Source organism: Eubalaena glacialis, chromosome 18, assembly GCF_028564815.1.
Source record: "Eubalaena glacialis isolate mEubGla1 chromosome 18, mEubGla1.1.hap2.+ XY, whole genome shotgun sequence".
Classification (NCBI taxonomy): Eukaryota; Metazoa; Chordata; class Mammalia; order Artiodactyla; family Balaenidae; genus Eubalaena; species Eubalaena glacialis.
Window position 1 is genome coordinate 683,213 of NC_083733.1, and position 15,985 is coordinate 699,197.

Here is a 15,985-nt window from a genome sequence, read left to right on the forward strand (position 1 = left end):
TCATGCCTTTGGTTGTGTCCAGGGGAAGCCCACCGGGTCCTTTCATGATCCAGTCCAGGCTTTCACCACAGTGGTCAGACGTCACCTTCTGTTCTGATCCTGAGTGAACGGGACTTGTGACGGTGGCCCTGGAGGGAGTTTCTAGGTGGAACGTGGGCTCTACTCTGGACTCTCCGAGCATCCCGCTTGCTAGTTCTGGGCATGTCGTTCCCACTGTGCGGATTTCGTTTTTCACCCTGTGAAATATCTGTCCTAGGACAAAACTCGGGGGGTTTTTCCAGATCATGTAGGTAAAATGATTAGTAAAACATGAAATGTTAAGTAAGGTTTGTGGATGCAGTTTGCAATTCCATATGTTTGATTCTGTAATCAAATGATAGAGGCCGTGTATGTGCATGGTGGAAAATCATAAAATACAAATAAGACTGAAGGTACATTCCCGCAGGGGTCCCTGTGTCACTAGCTTCTGGAGTCTTGTTTCGTGGATTAATTGTATTCTATTATTACATGTTATATTTTAGCAAAAGTGAGATCCTCCTATCTTGTAACTGGTTTTACCTTTCCATTTCAGATCTCAGAGCTGTTGTGTGGAAACAGGCTTTTTCTCCGTGACTGCTGATATGAGCTGCTTCTTACTGTGTCTGTCAGTGCCTTGGTTTAGCACAGGGTTGGCTGTCTTTTTCTTAAAGGGCCAGAGAGTAAATATTTCAGGCATCGCAACCTAAGGGGCAGTGTTGAGGGTGTCACGTGGGTACTCGTATCGCCGTTTATAGGTGTCAGCACTGTTGGTGGGCCCAGCAGGGAGGAAAGCCTGCGCCAGCGGTTTGAGGACTGCTAGGAGGGCCCCTCTGGGTCCCCTCCCAGCCACCCTCCTCTCCAGGGAGGGGCAGCAAGTGCCCACCAGCTTTTTGCCTTGGGCTCAACTGAGCCCTTGTTGAGTTTACTGTGAACAGATCCCGGTTTCTGTGATGAGCCTTCCCTGGCATGGAGCCACCACGCTCAGAGCCCATTTCCCTGGGTGAGGGGAGCAGCCAACGATCCAGGCCTGGGGCCCCTCCTCGGGGTGGAGGTGACCCCTGAAGCTGGTGTGCCGCCTTCCCTTAGGGGGTCCGAGGGGCCACGCCAAGCAGGGTGGAGAGCGGGGTGCAGCCTTTGTTGGTCTGCAGGACACAGGGGGAGGTCATTTATCTTGGCTTTGGGGAGCAAGTGGCCAGTCGTAGGACACTCCACGAGTTTTATCTTGCGTAGATGTTGTGCTGGCTCCTGGGGCTGCTGTAATAGCCGCCAGGCGCTGGGTGGTGGAGGCAGCAGAAGTGCGTCCTCACGGCTCTGGAGGCAGAATTGTAGGTTGCGGTGCTGGCAGGACACTCCCTCCCCAGGCTCCTGGGCAGCACCCCCGGTCTCCTCCAGCTCCTGGTGGCCCACGCCTTCCTCGGCTCGTGGCCGCGGCACTGTCTCCCTTCTCTCACGAGGACGCTTGCCGTTGGGGTGAGGGTCTGCCCCGAGTATCCAGGAAGGTCTCATCTTGAGGTCCTTCACTTAGTTACCTTATCCCAAATAAGGTCACGCTCACAAGTGCTGCGTGGCAAGATCTTTGGGAGCGGGCCTCCCGTTCCGCCCGCTGCTGGTGTTTCCTTGAGGTAACCGTGTAGCTTTTCTCTTTCCTCTTTCAGATGTAATGTAGACGTGAACAAATGCACAGGTCTTAGGTGTACAGTGTAAGTGTGCCCACCCCTGGGACTCTCAACGCCACTGAGAGGGCACTTCCGTGACGCGGCGGGGACCCCACAGTGGGGGGCCTGCCTCTGAGCAGCGCTGCCCTGTGGGCACGGTGCACCCGGCGCCGCTCCCTCGCGGACACGTGCTTTGCAGTTCGCGGCTGTCGTGCACAAGGCTCCCTCCCACAGGAAGTAGGGTGTCTGGGTAAATGCATTTTCAGTACATTCTCTCCGCGCCCTCTTACTAAGGAAAAACCGCTCAGTTTCTCCAGGAGCCCTGCTGCTCCATCCAGGAGAGGCTTTTTGTTGGGTTTTGCCGAAGTGAGCTGTCTGGGGAGGAGGTGGGTCCAGGGCGAGGGTCAGCGTGTGTTGTGCCCCGAGTGGGCGGTGCCAGTGCCCAGGAAGGGCTGGGAGACCTGGGAGTGGTGCCCTGTGCTCCCGGGACCCTGGAGGCGGCAGGGCCACGACCTCCACCTGCCCGCCATGCGGCCCACGCCCCCCGTTGTCACAAAGGCACACAGCAGCAGCACGTGAAACGTGGCCGACCTTCACTACAAACAGGACTTGCGACTGAGGTGTGTGTTTAGAGTTACTTGTTTCGGGTGCGGGGAAACCTGTTTAGAAGAAGGCCGCAGTGAGTGTAGTTGCCCCGAGCAGTTACCGGAACACCCCTCTGCTCAAGTTCCAAGGTGAAGCGTCGGGAACCGTGGACACGCGTCCCTCCCTGGTTTTTCATTCCCAAGTCTGATGAGACTCCGGGTACAGGCCAGGTGATGGTGACTTCTGGGACGAAGGAGGTGGCTTCATTATGGGTTTATTTCTGGATGATTTAGTTGTTACTAATTAGGCTTGTTTTGCTCCAAGCATCCCCTTGGCAAACTTGCCATTCAAAGAGGGAAATTACCAGCCGATTATTTAAACGTAAGGGAAGTGGAGAGGATCGTTCTTTTGGTAGCCTTTTTCTGCAAAAGACTTTCTGTTTCAGGAACCAGAGAGTATGGTGGACACAGTGTTGGCAGCACAGACAGGTCTTTTCTAGGCTGCTGTGTGAGTTTACCCACTGTGTCCCCTGTGACAGATGACCGGGCTGGGGTGGGCTGTGTCCCCGGGGAAACCTCAGCAGCACACGATGGGGTGAGCGGCCTCGGCGGTGCCCGGCCCGGACAGGTGGACGTGCAGGGCTCCAGGGGACAGTGTGTCATGGGGCCCAGCGGAGGACGCGTCTGGGGACATCGCCCACCCTGAGGCGGGTGCTGGTGCTTGTCCTGTGACACCGCGGGGCCACGTTGTGACGCTGCTGCACTGAGCATGTGCGGCGGCAGGTGTGCCTCGGAGGCTGCGGTCGCTGGGCCCGGGCTTGTGCTGTGGGCTGAGAACAGAGGGAAGGGGAGGAAGCCTTCCCCGGCTCTGGCGGCCGGCCAGGGCGCCCTCCTGGGCTGGCTCAGAGGCCGAGCGGCAGTCCTTCCGAAGACGCTGCGAGTGCGCGCACACACCCGCGCCTGCACGTGCGGAGCCGATAACCAGCTGCGGGGCCGCCAGCCACACGGGCCATGTGCGCCCGTAAGAGCGTGTGGCCCAGCAGGCTGATGTGAACAACCTTTTTTAAAAAGCAGTTTTGGAGGAGCGGGGCTTGGGCACCTCACGTCCTCGGTGAGGACGTGCTGTGGGACACACTGCGGGGCGTGGGCTGCAGGACAGGACACGTGGCGCCCCGGTCTCCTGAAACGAGCCCCTGCTCAGAGCTGCCCTTGTGTGGGCACCGGGCCGAGACCGGAGGAGGGAGGAGACACCTGGGGTCCCTCTCCTGGATGCATCTGCGCAGCAGGAGGTGTGCGAGCACCGCGACTTTGACCTTGATGCTCTGCTTGGTGTCTCCATCCATCTGTCCGGTTTCCTGATGGGAAGATGTCCCTTTATATCCAAAATGTTACACTTGTACAAAATCCTTTTGTCACCTGTCCTTTGGTTTTTCTGGCCACATAGACCATCCTGGGGGGACACGGAGGTGCTGAGGGCTGTGCAGAGTGGGAGGACCCACAGGGCCACGTCAGCCACGGCCCCCTCCCTTTCCTGGGAAGACACCTTTGTAGGCAGGGTGCCTCCAGCCTCGTGGAAGTTTGGTTTCCCACGGTGGTGGTGGCTATTATTTGAGCCCTGTGGGACGGTGCCAGCAAGTGGGGAGGGGGTAGCATTTTCACACGGGGCCTGGCTGTCCAGCCTTCAGGGGTGAGTGTGCCGTGTGCTTTTGCGTGTGTGTGTATTCAGCCAGGCTGCTTCAGGCTCTGGTGGAGGCAGTGTCCTTGGCCTGGGCCTTCACCGCCCCTGAGGATGGTGGTTCTGAGTCTTCAAGCCTCCTGGCTGCATGGTCACGTGGCCAGAAACCCATTATCAAAGTAACAATTAAGGCTTTTTCGAACCAACTGGCAGAAAAAGTGTCGAGTTTCCTGTGACGTCGCCATCACTTCTTAATTTAGAAACTGATGAAAGATCTACCCACGGGTATCATCAGGCAGAGGGGGGCACGTCCACGGTTGCATTCACAGAGATGCACGGCAGAGGCAGCATCCAGCCACCCGCCGCTGCGTGTCTGCTCCCCACCATCTGCACGTGCAGGCCTGGGGCAGACGCAGGCGATAAACCACCGTGAGGACAGTGGGCAGAGCCTGTGCCTGCCCGCCCCTTGTCACTGCCGTGGCTGTGGCTCTTCGCCGGAAGTGGCGGGACCTCACCCTTTGGGGGCAGGGAGGTGCTGGCAGGAGGAGACTGGTTCCTCAGAGAGGGGGGCACACCTTGGCGCTCAGGCAGAAGCCCATAACCAGGTGTTCCTTCAGGAGAAGCATCTGGAAGTGCCCTGGAGGAACACTGGCTTCAAGGGCTCCATCCTCAGCCCCCACCTCCCCAGCCTGAGAGACCGTCAACGGTCACTGATGGAGCCCTGGGCAGGTGTCAGGTATCATCCTGAGCTCTTAACATGAGGAAGGTTTACTTCCATATTTTATAGATAGAGAAACAGATATATCCAACCGCAAACCCAGGGCTCTTTTTTTTCTTCATTGAAGTATAGTTGATTTGCCATGTTATGTTATATATATTTCAGGTGATTCGGTATTTTTGCAGATTATATCCTATTAAAGTTATTATAAGATATTGGCTATAATTTCCTGTGCTGTACAATATGTCCTTGTAGTTTATTTATTTTATACATAGTAGTTAGTGTTTCTTAATCCCCTCCCCCTACCTTTCCCCTCTCCCTTCCCCCTCCCGACTGGTAATCACTGGTTTGTTCTCTGTATCTGTGAGTCTGCTTCTTTTTTGTTATAGTCACTAGTTTGTTGTATTTTTTAGATTCCACATATAAGTGATCTCATACAGTGTGTGTTTTTGTCTGTCTGACTTATTTCACTTAGCGTAATGCCCTCCAAATCCATCCGTGTTGCTGCACATGGCAAAATTGCATTCTTTTTTATGGCTGAGTAATATTCCATTGTGTGTATAAACACCACATCTTCTGTATCCATTCATCTGTTGATGGACACTTAGGTTGCTTCCATGTCTTGGGTATTGTAAATAGTGCTGCTATGAACATTGGGGTGCATGTATCTTTTCAAATTAGAGTTTTCATTTTTTCCAGATATATACCCAGGAGTGGAATTGCTGGATCATATGGTAGCTCTATTCTTAGTTTTTTAAGGAACCTCCATACTGTTCTCCATAGTGGCTGCACCAATTTACATTCCCAGCAGCAGTGTAAAGAGGGTTCCCTTTTCTCCACACCATCTCCAGCGTTTGTAATTTGTAGGCTTTGGTGACGGCCGTTCTGACGAGTGTGAGGAGATACCTCATTGTAGTTTTGATTTGCGTTTCTCTAATAATTAGCGATGTTGAGCATCTTTTCATGTGCCTGTTGGCTATCTATGTGTCTTCTTTGGAAAAATGTCTGTTCAGGTCTTTTGCTCATTTTTTGATTGGGTTGGTTTGTTTTTTTGATATTTGAGTGTGTGAGCTGTATCTACATTGTGTGTGTGTGTGCGCGCATATATATACACACACAAACACACACACACACACACACACACATATATTTTTTTTTGCCGCGCCACGAGGCTTGTGGGATCTTAGTTTCCTGACCAGGGATTGAACCCGCTCTCTCAGCAGTGAAAGCGCAGAGTCCTAACCACTGGACTGCGAGGGAGTTGATGTTTATATATTTTGGATATTAACCTCTTTTCTGTTGTGTCATTTGCAAGTGTTTTCTCCCACTCAGTAGGTTGTCTTTTTTATGGTTTCTTTTGTTATGCAAAAGCTTTTAAGTTTAATTAGATCCCCTTTGTTTATTTTTGCTTTCATTTCTTTTGCCTTTAGAGACAGATCCAAAAAAAATATTGCTATGATTTATGTCAAAGAAAGTTCTGTCTGTGTTTTCTTCCAGGAGTTTTATGGTTTGTGGTCTTACGCTTAGATCTTTTAATCCATATTTAGTTTATTTTTGTATATGGTGTGGGGAAATGTTCTAATCTTTCATCTTTTATATGTAGCTGTCCGGTTTTTCTAGCGCCATTTATTGAAGAGGCTGTCTTTTCTCCATTTATATTCTTGTCCCCTTTGTGGTACATTAATTGACCATAGGTGCACGGGTCTCTATCCTGTTCCATTGATCTAAGTATCTATTTTTTTTAAATCAATTAATTTATTTTTGTCTGTGTTAGGTCTTTGTTGCTGCGCACGGGCTTTCTCTAGTTGCGGTGAGCGGGGGCTACTCTTCATTGTTGTGCATGGGCTTCTCATTGCGGTGGCTTCTCTTGTTGTGGAGCACTGGCTCTAGGTGCGCAGGCTTCAGTAGTTGTGGCACGCGGGCTCAGTAGTTGTGGCACGCGGGCTCAGTAGTTGTGGCTCGCGGGCTTAGTTACTCTGCAGTATGTGGGATCTTCCCAGACCAGGGCTCAAACTCGTGTCCCCTGCATTGGCCAGCAGATTCTTAACCACTGTGCCACCAGGGAAGTCCCTAAGTGTCTGTTTTTGTGTCAGTACCATACTGTTTTGATTACTGGAGCTTTATAGTATGATCTGAAGTGAGGGAGCATGATACCTCCAACTTTGTTCTTTTTTCCCTCAAGATTGCTTTGGCAATTAGGCAAAATTTGTGGTTCCATGTAAATTTTAGGATTGGATTATTTGTTTTAGTTCTGTGAAAAATGTCAGACATATTTTGACGGGGATTGCATTAAATCTGTAGATTGCTTTGGGTAATATGACCATTTTAACAGTATTAATTCTTCTAACCCAAGAGCATGGGATATCTTTCCGTTTCTTTGCATCATCTTCAAATTTCCTTCATTAGTGTTCTATAGTTTTCAGAGTATAGATATTTGACCTCCATAGTTAAGTTTATGCCTAGGTATTGGATTGGCCAAAAAGTTCGTTTGGGTTTTTCTGTAAGATGTTACAGAAAAACCTGAATGAACTTCTTGGCCAACCCAGTATTTTATTCTCTTTGATGCAATTCAAAATGGGATTTTTTTTTTTTGCTTTCTCTTTCTGATAGTTCATTATTAGTGTATAGAAAAGCAACAGATTTGTGTCCTTAACTACTTAGGCCAGTGTTTCTGAAGTGTCCTGACAGCTTCTCATCATTTAGAAAAACAGTCTATTTCTGTCTTTGCCCTTAACACACACCCTGGAAACATGTTCACAAAATAACTCTTCATGAGATGGTGTGTGTGATGCCTCCTGATATTTTCTGTTCTGTGTTATTTCACTTTCTAACAAGTGGCTATTGAACATGCTAAAACAATTGTGGGACTGAGTGTGGTTTTAGAAACCCCCAGTAGGTGAGCTGTGTCTGCAGGGCACGTTCCCAGAGTTGCTCTCACTGTCATGTTTCTCCTTTGATGAAATGTCTCTTCACGTCTTTTGTCCATTTTGTAATTGGATGTTTGTTGTTTACAGTTGTTTTGATTGTTGTTTATTTTTTATTCATACGAGTCCTTTGACTTGTGATTTGCAGTTTGCCTTTTCATCCTGTGAACTAGGTCTTGCACTGAGCAGAAGGTTTTAATTTTGCTGAGATACAGTTGACCAGTTTTTCCCTTTGTGAATGGACGGTGCTTCTGGTGTCGTGTCTAAGAACTGTTTGCCTAGCCCGAGGTCTTAAAGATTTTCTTCTTCTTTTTATTTTTCTACAATTTGTACAGGTTTTCATACTTTTTTTTTTTAGATTTATACCTGAGTATTTCATTTTTATTTGACACACTTGTAAATGGTATTGTGTTTTATTTCTATTTCTACATGTTCTTGCTGATTCGTAGACGTGTGGTGGATTTTTGTGTGTCGATCTGGTATTCTGCAACCTTGTTGCGCTCACTGTTTCTAGGAGTTTGGTAGATTCCTTGCAATTTTTTAGATAGACAGTCACATCATTATCACATAGGAAGTTTTATTTCTTCCCTTCCAGTCTGTTTGCCTTTTATTTCCTTTCTTCCTCATTCACTGGCTAGTGCTTCCAGTAAGATGTCCAGAAGCAGTGGTGGGAGGGCAGCCGTGCCCCGCGTCTCACGGTTAGGGGTGACGCTGGCCGACGATGCTGTGTCCCGCGTCTCACGGTTAGGGGTGACGCCGGCCGACGACGCTGTCCACCCTCCTGCTCACTCTGAGGGGCTCTCTGGACCCCTGTTGCGCCGAGAGTCTTCATGGTGAGCCTTGATATTTGTTAAATACTTTTTCTGCACCAGTTGTTAGGATTGTGTGATTCTTCTTCTTTGGCCTGTTAATGTGGTGGATTGCGTTGATCGGTTTTCAAACACAGAGCCAGGTTTGCATGTGTGTCTGACACAAGCATAGCTGCACCGGCCTCTCTAGTCGCCTTCTCCATGTGGTGCCCCTGTGGGGCCCCCTCTGGTCCCGGTGCTGGATCTTCCCCCTTTTGTCCTGCAGCCACCTGGTGGGTGGGTGCAGTGCCCGCCCAGGGCCACTTTTCCCATCCTGTCCCTCCCCAGGGCTGTCCTCCTCTGGGTTCTCAGTCTGCTCTTTCCCTGGCTTGTGCTTTTGTCCCGGTGGAGCGGCCGTGGAGGCGTGTGGACTCGTCCCCTGCTGTGCTCTTGGTCACCAGGTTGTGGGGCTCTCGGGGTGCCGGCCTTTCCCTGTCTTCTCCCCGCATTTATTCTGCAGCTTGGTCCCTTCTCTGTAAGACATCTTTTTCCTCCTCTGTTTTTAGCCGCCTTCACTCCCAGCTTCTAGAGCTGTGTGTTCACTGTTAATTGATCAGGTTTTCATTTCCATTCTGGCCGCAGTTACAGTGGCTTGTGTGCTCTGTGCAAGGGAGGGGGGTCTCGCCACAGGCTGGGAGCCTTGAGCTGCTGCCCCATTGTGTCCAGGGAGCTGCACTTCTGCACAGGGCGTGGCGCCCCGTGAAGGGAGACCGTCCTGGGGCAGGGTCTGGTAACTAGCCCTCCACTTTCTAAGCGCCTGCCAGGGTGTAGCCGGTACATACCCCGCGTTTTAAACTTTACTATTGTGAAATGTAACATAATATCCAAAAGTCTGCAAAATAAAAATGTACAATTTCATTCTCACAAAAAACACACGCATGTGACCTTGGTGTAGAAAACTCCAGGTCACACTCCCAGGCATGACTGCCCATCCCACCCTCCTCCAGACGTTTACAATAGTCACCGCTTGATGTTTTTAATAGTCTTGTCAGCTGAGCGTGCATCCCTCAGCACTGTTTTCAGAAACTTAGGGAAACATACGATGTAACTCTCTTTTGCCTTGACTTGTGAGATGGTTGGGTTGTTGCAGGCTCCCACAGGGGCCGCTGGGGCGTGCGGTGCAGGCCTGCACCCTGCGCTGGCGTGGCCTCTGGGTGTCGCCCCAGGAGCTGTGGGCTGTTGGGCGTGCGTGCGCGGTGGGTCCTGTGTCTCTGCTCGCGCTCGCGTCAGGGTGCGTCGTTGCCTCTGCTCTGCATCTTCGCTGATGCTCTGTAGCTTATTTTGGGTTTTGTTTGCATTTTCCTGTTGGTTAAAGAAGCTGATCATTTTTTTATCTGGATTTCCTCTTTTGTGAAAGGCGTGAGTCTCACTTCCATCTTTTGTAGTGGACATTTTCTCTTTTCCTTACTGATTTGTGGGAGCTCTTTATAGATGCTGGATAAGAGATTTTTGTCAGTTATGTGTGTAGGAAATACTCTCTTCTCTTTTGTGGGAAGGTGGCCTTTAATGAACAAAACTTGTTGTTTTTAAAGTGTTAGAATCTGGGCTTCCCTGGTGGCGCCTGCCAATGCAGGGAACACGGGTTCGAGCCCTGGTCCGGAAAGATCCCACATGCCACGGAGCAATGAAGCCCGTGAGCTACAACTACTGAGCCTGTGCTCTAGAGCCTGCGAGCCACAACTACTGAGCCCACGTGCCACAACTACTGAAGCCCGCACGCCTAGAGCCCATGCTCTGCAACAAGAGAAGCCACCGCCATGAGAAGCCCGCACACCGCAACGAAGAGTAGCCCCCGCTCGCCGCAACTAGAGAAAACTCGCGCGTAGCAACGAAGACCCAACGCGGCCAAAAATAAATAAATAAATAAAATTTAAAAACAAAGTGTCAGAAGTTTCAGACGTTGCCATTATGGTTAGTGTTTCCGGTTGTGCGGGCTCCTTCTTTACTTTGAGGTTGTGAAGGTGTTCTCTACCCTGTTGTCCAGCAACCTGTTCTCCTCCTCTGGTCTGCGGTGTCTGGACTTGGGTTCTTTGTGGGGGTGAGTGGGAATCACCTTCATTTCTCTGCGTGGACTCTGCCGGGGAGCGTAGGTGGGCGGCTCCTTGGTCGGAACACGGGTCACCGTGCACATGCGCTTGGCCTGTCGGTCGGCCCTTGTCAGCATCAGGCTGTGTCAGTACGTTCTTCAGCTTTTTAGCTTTGACTTTAATTTTTTAAATTAATATTTATTTATGCAGTTGGAGGTCCTTTCGTTTTCATTTTAAGTTTATTAGCATGAGTTCTTTCTTTCTTTTTTTTTTTTGGAAGGAAGATTTATTTATTTATTTATTTATTTATTTTTGGCTGCACTGGGTCTTCGTTGCTGTGCGTGGGCTTTCTCTAGTTGTGGCGAGCGGGACCTACTCTTCGTTGCAGTGCGCGGGCTTCTCATTGCGGTGGCTTCTTGTTGCGGATCACAGTCTCTAGGCGCGCGGGCTTCAGTAGTTTGTGGCACGTGGGCTTTAGAGCAGAGGCTCAGTAGTTGTGGCACGTGGGCTCAGTAGTTGTGGCTTGTGGCCTCTAGAGTGCAGGCTCAGTAGTTGTGGCGCACGGGCTTAGTTGCTCTGCGGCATGTGGGATCTTCCCGGACCAGGGCTCGAACCCGTGTCCCCTGCGTTGGCAGGTGGATTCTTAACCACTGCGCCACCAGGGACGTTCCAAGTTCTTTCTTTTTTAAAGACCTTTTCCTTGTTTTTCTTATGCCAATTTGGGCTTCTGTACAGGAGTCATTTTATGGTTTCCCAGCCCCTGCTCCTGGTTTGCACTCATTGTTTCCTGACAGCAGGTACTTCCAGCTGGGTTCCCTCTGCCCGGGAGCCTCTGTACTGGTGCTCAGCTGCTGGGCCCTGTGTCCCTTACACACCTGGGGGTTCACAGTGAGGACCCCACAGTAAACTTTACTGAACTTTTACTGAAAAGTAACTATTTTATAAAAGAAAACAGAAGTTTAGTGAGAAGAGTGGCGTTGTTTCATGTAGCTGCAGCTCTTTCTATACCTGGCACCTAGTGAGAAGAGTGGCGTTGTTTCATGTAGCTGCAGCTCTTTCTATACCTGGCACCTAGTGAGAAGAGTGGCGTTGTTTCATGTAGCTGCAGCTCTTTCTAATACCTGGCATCTAGTGAGAAGAGTGGCGTTGTTTCATGTAGCTGCAGCTCTTTCTAATACCTGGCACCTAGTGAGAAGAGTGGCGTTGTTTCATATAGCTGCAGCTCTTTCTATACCTGGCACCTAGTGAGAAGAGCGGCGTTGTTTCATGTAGCTGCAGCTCTTTCTATACCTGGCACCTAGTGAGAAGAGCGGCGTTGTTTCGTGTAGCTGCAGCTCTTTCTAGACCTGGCACCTAGTGAGAAGAGTGGCGTTGTTTCATGTAGCTGCAGCTCTTTCTATACCTGGCACCTCTACTCCGTCTGTTTCATTCTGCGGTTTTGCTTAAAGTGTGTGAGAACGATCCAGCCTCTCACAGACACGTATAGGGAACAGGGAGTCGCCTGGGAGCCCCACGTGAGGGTGGGTTCTCCTCCGACTGGACTCGGGGGATCTGAAGATCCTGGGGGCTCCCTTGTGAAGCATTGGTCCCCTGAGGTGTGTGGGTCTCCCCAGTGTGGATGGTCCATGATCACCACCAACCTCATTTGACCCGTCTTCAGGCTGGGTGCTAGGAAGCTAATGGAAGGGATACACGTTTCCCAGAATTCATGTGAAAGCTCAAATTTTATTGCTGGCCATAACTACTGTTAGTTTTCCTTGAGGCGATGGCCTCAGTTTGTTCATTTTTGAGAAAACACCTACCAGTCCTTAATAATCATAGCTTGTCTGGGAGAGTCTTTCAAGTAGCAGTTGTGCCCCATGAAAACGCAGCCGGTGTGGCCACAGCCCCGCCGCAGGGGCTCTTCCAGAGCCCAGTGCGGTCCCGCCAGCCCCACCGTGCGACTGCTCAGAGTGGCAGGAGGACAGGGAGTAGGGTTTGCAGAGGGACAGAGTGAACGATGTTTGCTGCTTTATCGAGGCAGCGATAGGGACGCCGGCTGGCTCACCGCGGCCATGTGACAGCGGGTGCTGGGCCACGCCGGCCGGAGAGGGCTTGGGGCGTCCTGGGGCCCTCGGGTGACACCGATAGGCCACAGTCCCTTGTGGAGCCCAGGATAGTGCTCTGGGTGCGGTCTCTGTCCAGGGAGACCTTACTTATGGACACAGAAATTCTAATTCCACGCAGTTTTTCTGGGTTACAAAATATTAGTCTTGATTTTCTTTGTCCCCCAAGGATTTAAATTCAGACCGTTCTTGGAGCTCAGCTCTGACCCGGTGGGAGAGGCTGGGCTGTGCCTGCGGCTGCCCTTGACCAACCCCCGACCCCCAGGCTCGCAGGAGGGGGAGGGGCAGGGGGACTTTTCTGCAGGCTTGGAAGTGCTTTTCTTTTGCTGTTACCCTGGTTGCCAGTGTGGCTACATTTGGTGTTTGAGTCTGGAAATCGTTTTTCGGGACCCTTGCTGCGCTGTGTCCGCGTCCCCTGCACTGAGGCCCCCGTGCGGGAGAGGCGGGGCTCAGTGGGCTCCTGCCCTTTGGCTGCGGTCCTGTCCTGGGCTGTTGTCTCTGGTTCCTCCTCGGGCAGCGTCTTTGCCTTGCTATGACAGTGGGCTTTCTGGATCGCTTCTCTAGGACTTAGCGTTTTCTCTCGTTTTAAAATTTGTGAGTCTTTTCTTCTGTCTCTGAATTTTTCTAGACTCTCCTGAAGCCAGGGTTGCTGCTGACTCTGTCTCTTTTGTAGCCCCTGCTCGCCCTGCTCTCGTGTGTGTGTGTCCCTCCGGGCCCCGCTGTGCGGGGCTGGGGTGGTGGTTCCTGCTGCGGGCCGTGCTCTCAGCCTCCCTCCCGGGTGCCTTCTCTGCCCCTGTGGCTGCAGCTTGCGGGGACCAGGCCGCTGGGGTGGGGGGTGGGGGGTCGGGGGTGGCTGGCACAGGTCGGCAGGCGGTGGGCCCTCGTCCTGCCCCATTGCGTTCCCTCCTGGAGCTGCTGGGCCGGGCTCTCCCTGTCCGTGGATTTGGGGCCCACGGTGCCGTGGCCTTTTCCACTCAGGTTCCAGCTTTGATCCCCATGAGGCCAGTAGAGTTGCCTTCAGATTCCCCCTCGTGTCTTGCTTTTTAGCTTGTCACTCGCACAGGCAGGAGTTTGCTGAACGGCGGGTGTGGCAGGGGTGCGGCCACCCATCTTCCTCAGGGTTAGTTTGGAGGGAGCCTCTTCCCCGAGCGTTGCGCCTCTTGCCCACGGAGAGGGACTCGCAGGGTCGTGTTGTGTCGGGAAGGAGGAGGATGCCATGGTCGGGGCAGTCGCTTGTTGCGGTGCCCGAGGGGCTGGGTCTGCCCGCGGCGCTCAGAGCGCCTTTGGGGAGGGACACGCCTCGTTGTGACACGAGGCCTCTTGACAAGGATGTCTGTCCTGCCAGCCCCTCTGAATGGACGTCTCTCCGGGCCCAGGACAGGCAGGCGGGAAGGAGAGGCTGCCCAGCGGAGGGGTGCAGGGTGGTGTGGAGCCCGAGGGGCTGGGCAGCCTCAGGGAGGGTCCCGCTGGGCAACTAGGGGAGAGGACAGAAGTGTGCCTGTGAGACCGGGACACAGCTGGGGCGGACCTGGGCCCGTCGAGCCCTGTCCCTCCTCAGGAGTGAGTGGAGACCTGGCACCCGGGGCCAGCTGCCAACACGGACGTCCTGGTGAGGCGCGGGCCTCCTCCATCAGCTGGTGGATCGCGCCCAAAATGGCGGCAGTGGCGAGTGTCTCCTGGTGGCAGGGACGTGCCAGAGCCCGGGTCGGAGACGTGCACGCGGGTGTACTGTTGAAATTTCGTGCCGACGACAGCAGCGGAGCAGGAGGCGCTAGAGGGGCCGCAGGGTCTGCAGGTGTGTCCAGAAGCTGGGGGTGCGCCTGGGGGGGCCGCCGTGGGCGCCGAGGCCCTGGAGGAGCAGGCCCCCCTCTTGCCCCCAGCCTCTGGGCAGCTCGTGCAGGGCTTCCCAGGAAAGGCCAGAGCCGACGCGGGGCACTTGGTGACATCAGCTTTTGGGGCCTGGACCGGCCCTCCACGTGCCCTCCTGGTCTGGACGCGGCGAGGTCGGGGTCCAGCCCTCGTGGGTCTGCTCGGCGTCCACTGCCTGGGCGCCACAGACTCAGGGCCTTCGCGTCTGGGAGCAGGAGGGTTGAGCGTCCCATGGCTCCTTGTCTGGAGTTTCCATCTTGGGAGCAGGCAGTCAGGAGTTTTTTAAAAAATTTAACTTCCGGATAATCTTTAAATTTCTATGGAAGCATTGCTGATGAGTTCCCAGATAGCCCTGAGATTCAGCAGCTGTCCTGAGTCAGGCTCTGACATGCCATTCCTCAGGCTGAGACAGCCCAGTTTTGTAGTGGAAAACTGGAAGAGAGCTTGGAGTTCACAGTTTCAAGCACTGATAGGAAATCATTTCCGGCCACAGCCATGGGGAACGTGTGGAGGCAGACCCCGGCCCACCTGCGTGGTGCACTGCGGAGGAGGCGTCAGGAGGTGGCGTGGTCCCTCCACTGACTACAGTTAGATGTGTGTTGGCCAGTGAAGAACCAAGGGGACACTCTGGGAACCTTTTGTCCGTTCACGTGGAAAAGGAGACAGGTTCTCCGGAGGCTGGTGAAGGGCGGGTCGGAGCTGCCACTCCAGAACGCTTCTGAACAGTGTGTTTCCAAAACCATACAGAGTAGAGGCTGTTTAAGTCCGGGTGAGTTACTTACAGAAAACCTCGTCCAACACAGCAAGGCACCAGAGGTGTGATCTGGTTTGTATGAACTCTTTTCTGACTCTGACTATGAGGAGGATGTCTGAGAGGAAGGCTTTCAGGAAGACGGAGCAGATGTGCTTTTCCCTCTTCCCTCCGCTAAGCGCAGCCAGCACCCCGGATGTGAGGCGTGGCGCAAGCACAGGAGGACGGGGTGGGGAGAGCTGTCCGGGGCGGGGCGGGTCAGCGTGGCCACAGGCAGAGACGACTCCACGCACAGGTGCAGAGAGCCTGGCTGTGCCGGCAGGGCCGCCAGGGAAGCACCGGGCTTGTCGGGAGCAGCAGACAGGATTGAGAGGCGAGTCGGCCAGAGTCTCCGCCGGGGTCTCCGTGGGGAAGGCGGCGGGCGGAGTGGACAGTTCCGCGGGCTGTGGGGTGGTCTCTGGTTACCTGGTAGCTGGGATGCTTTATGTTCAGGGGAGTCACCGGCTTGTGTGTGAGAGGTAGGTGGGGTGGTGGGTGGTTTTGTGGGGGCTCTTTGCCAAGAAAGGGCTGGCCGTGGTGGGAGGGCAGTCTGTCCCCAGAAAGCAAACTGAAGATGCCAAAACATAAAATACAGAAAACACGATAAACACAGCCTGTGTCCTGGGAAATGCAGGGGCCAAGGCCTCAGGCCCATGTGCAGGAGTGGGCACCGAAGCTGCCTGGCATCCTCCGGGCATTCCCCAGCGGTGTCACTTGCCTGCCTTCTGGACATTTTACTTGCGGGAGTTGGGGAGTTCGGGGTGCTGGGTGC

General features: G+C 52.9%; 1 protein-coding gene across 8 annotated transcripts in view; it reads left to right on the forward strand.

Moving 5' to 3' along the window:
* Nucleotides 1–15,985, forward strand: part of ANKRD11 (ankyrin repeat domain containing 11) — a 163,249-nt gene that overhangs the window by 116,843 nt on the left and 30,421 nt on the right. The window lies entirely within an intron of this gene.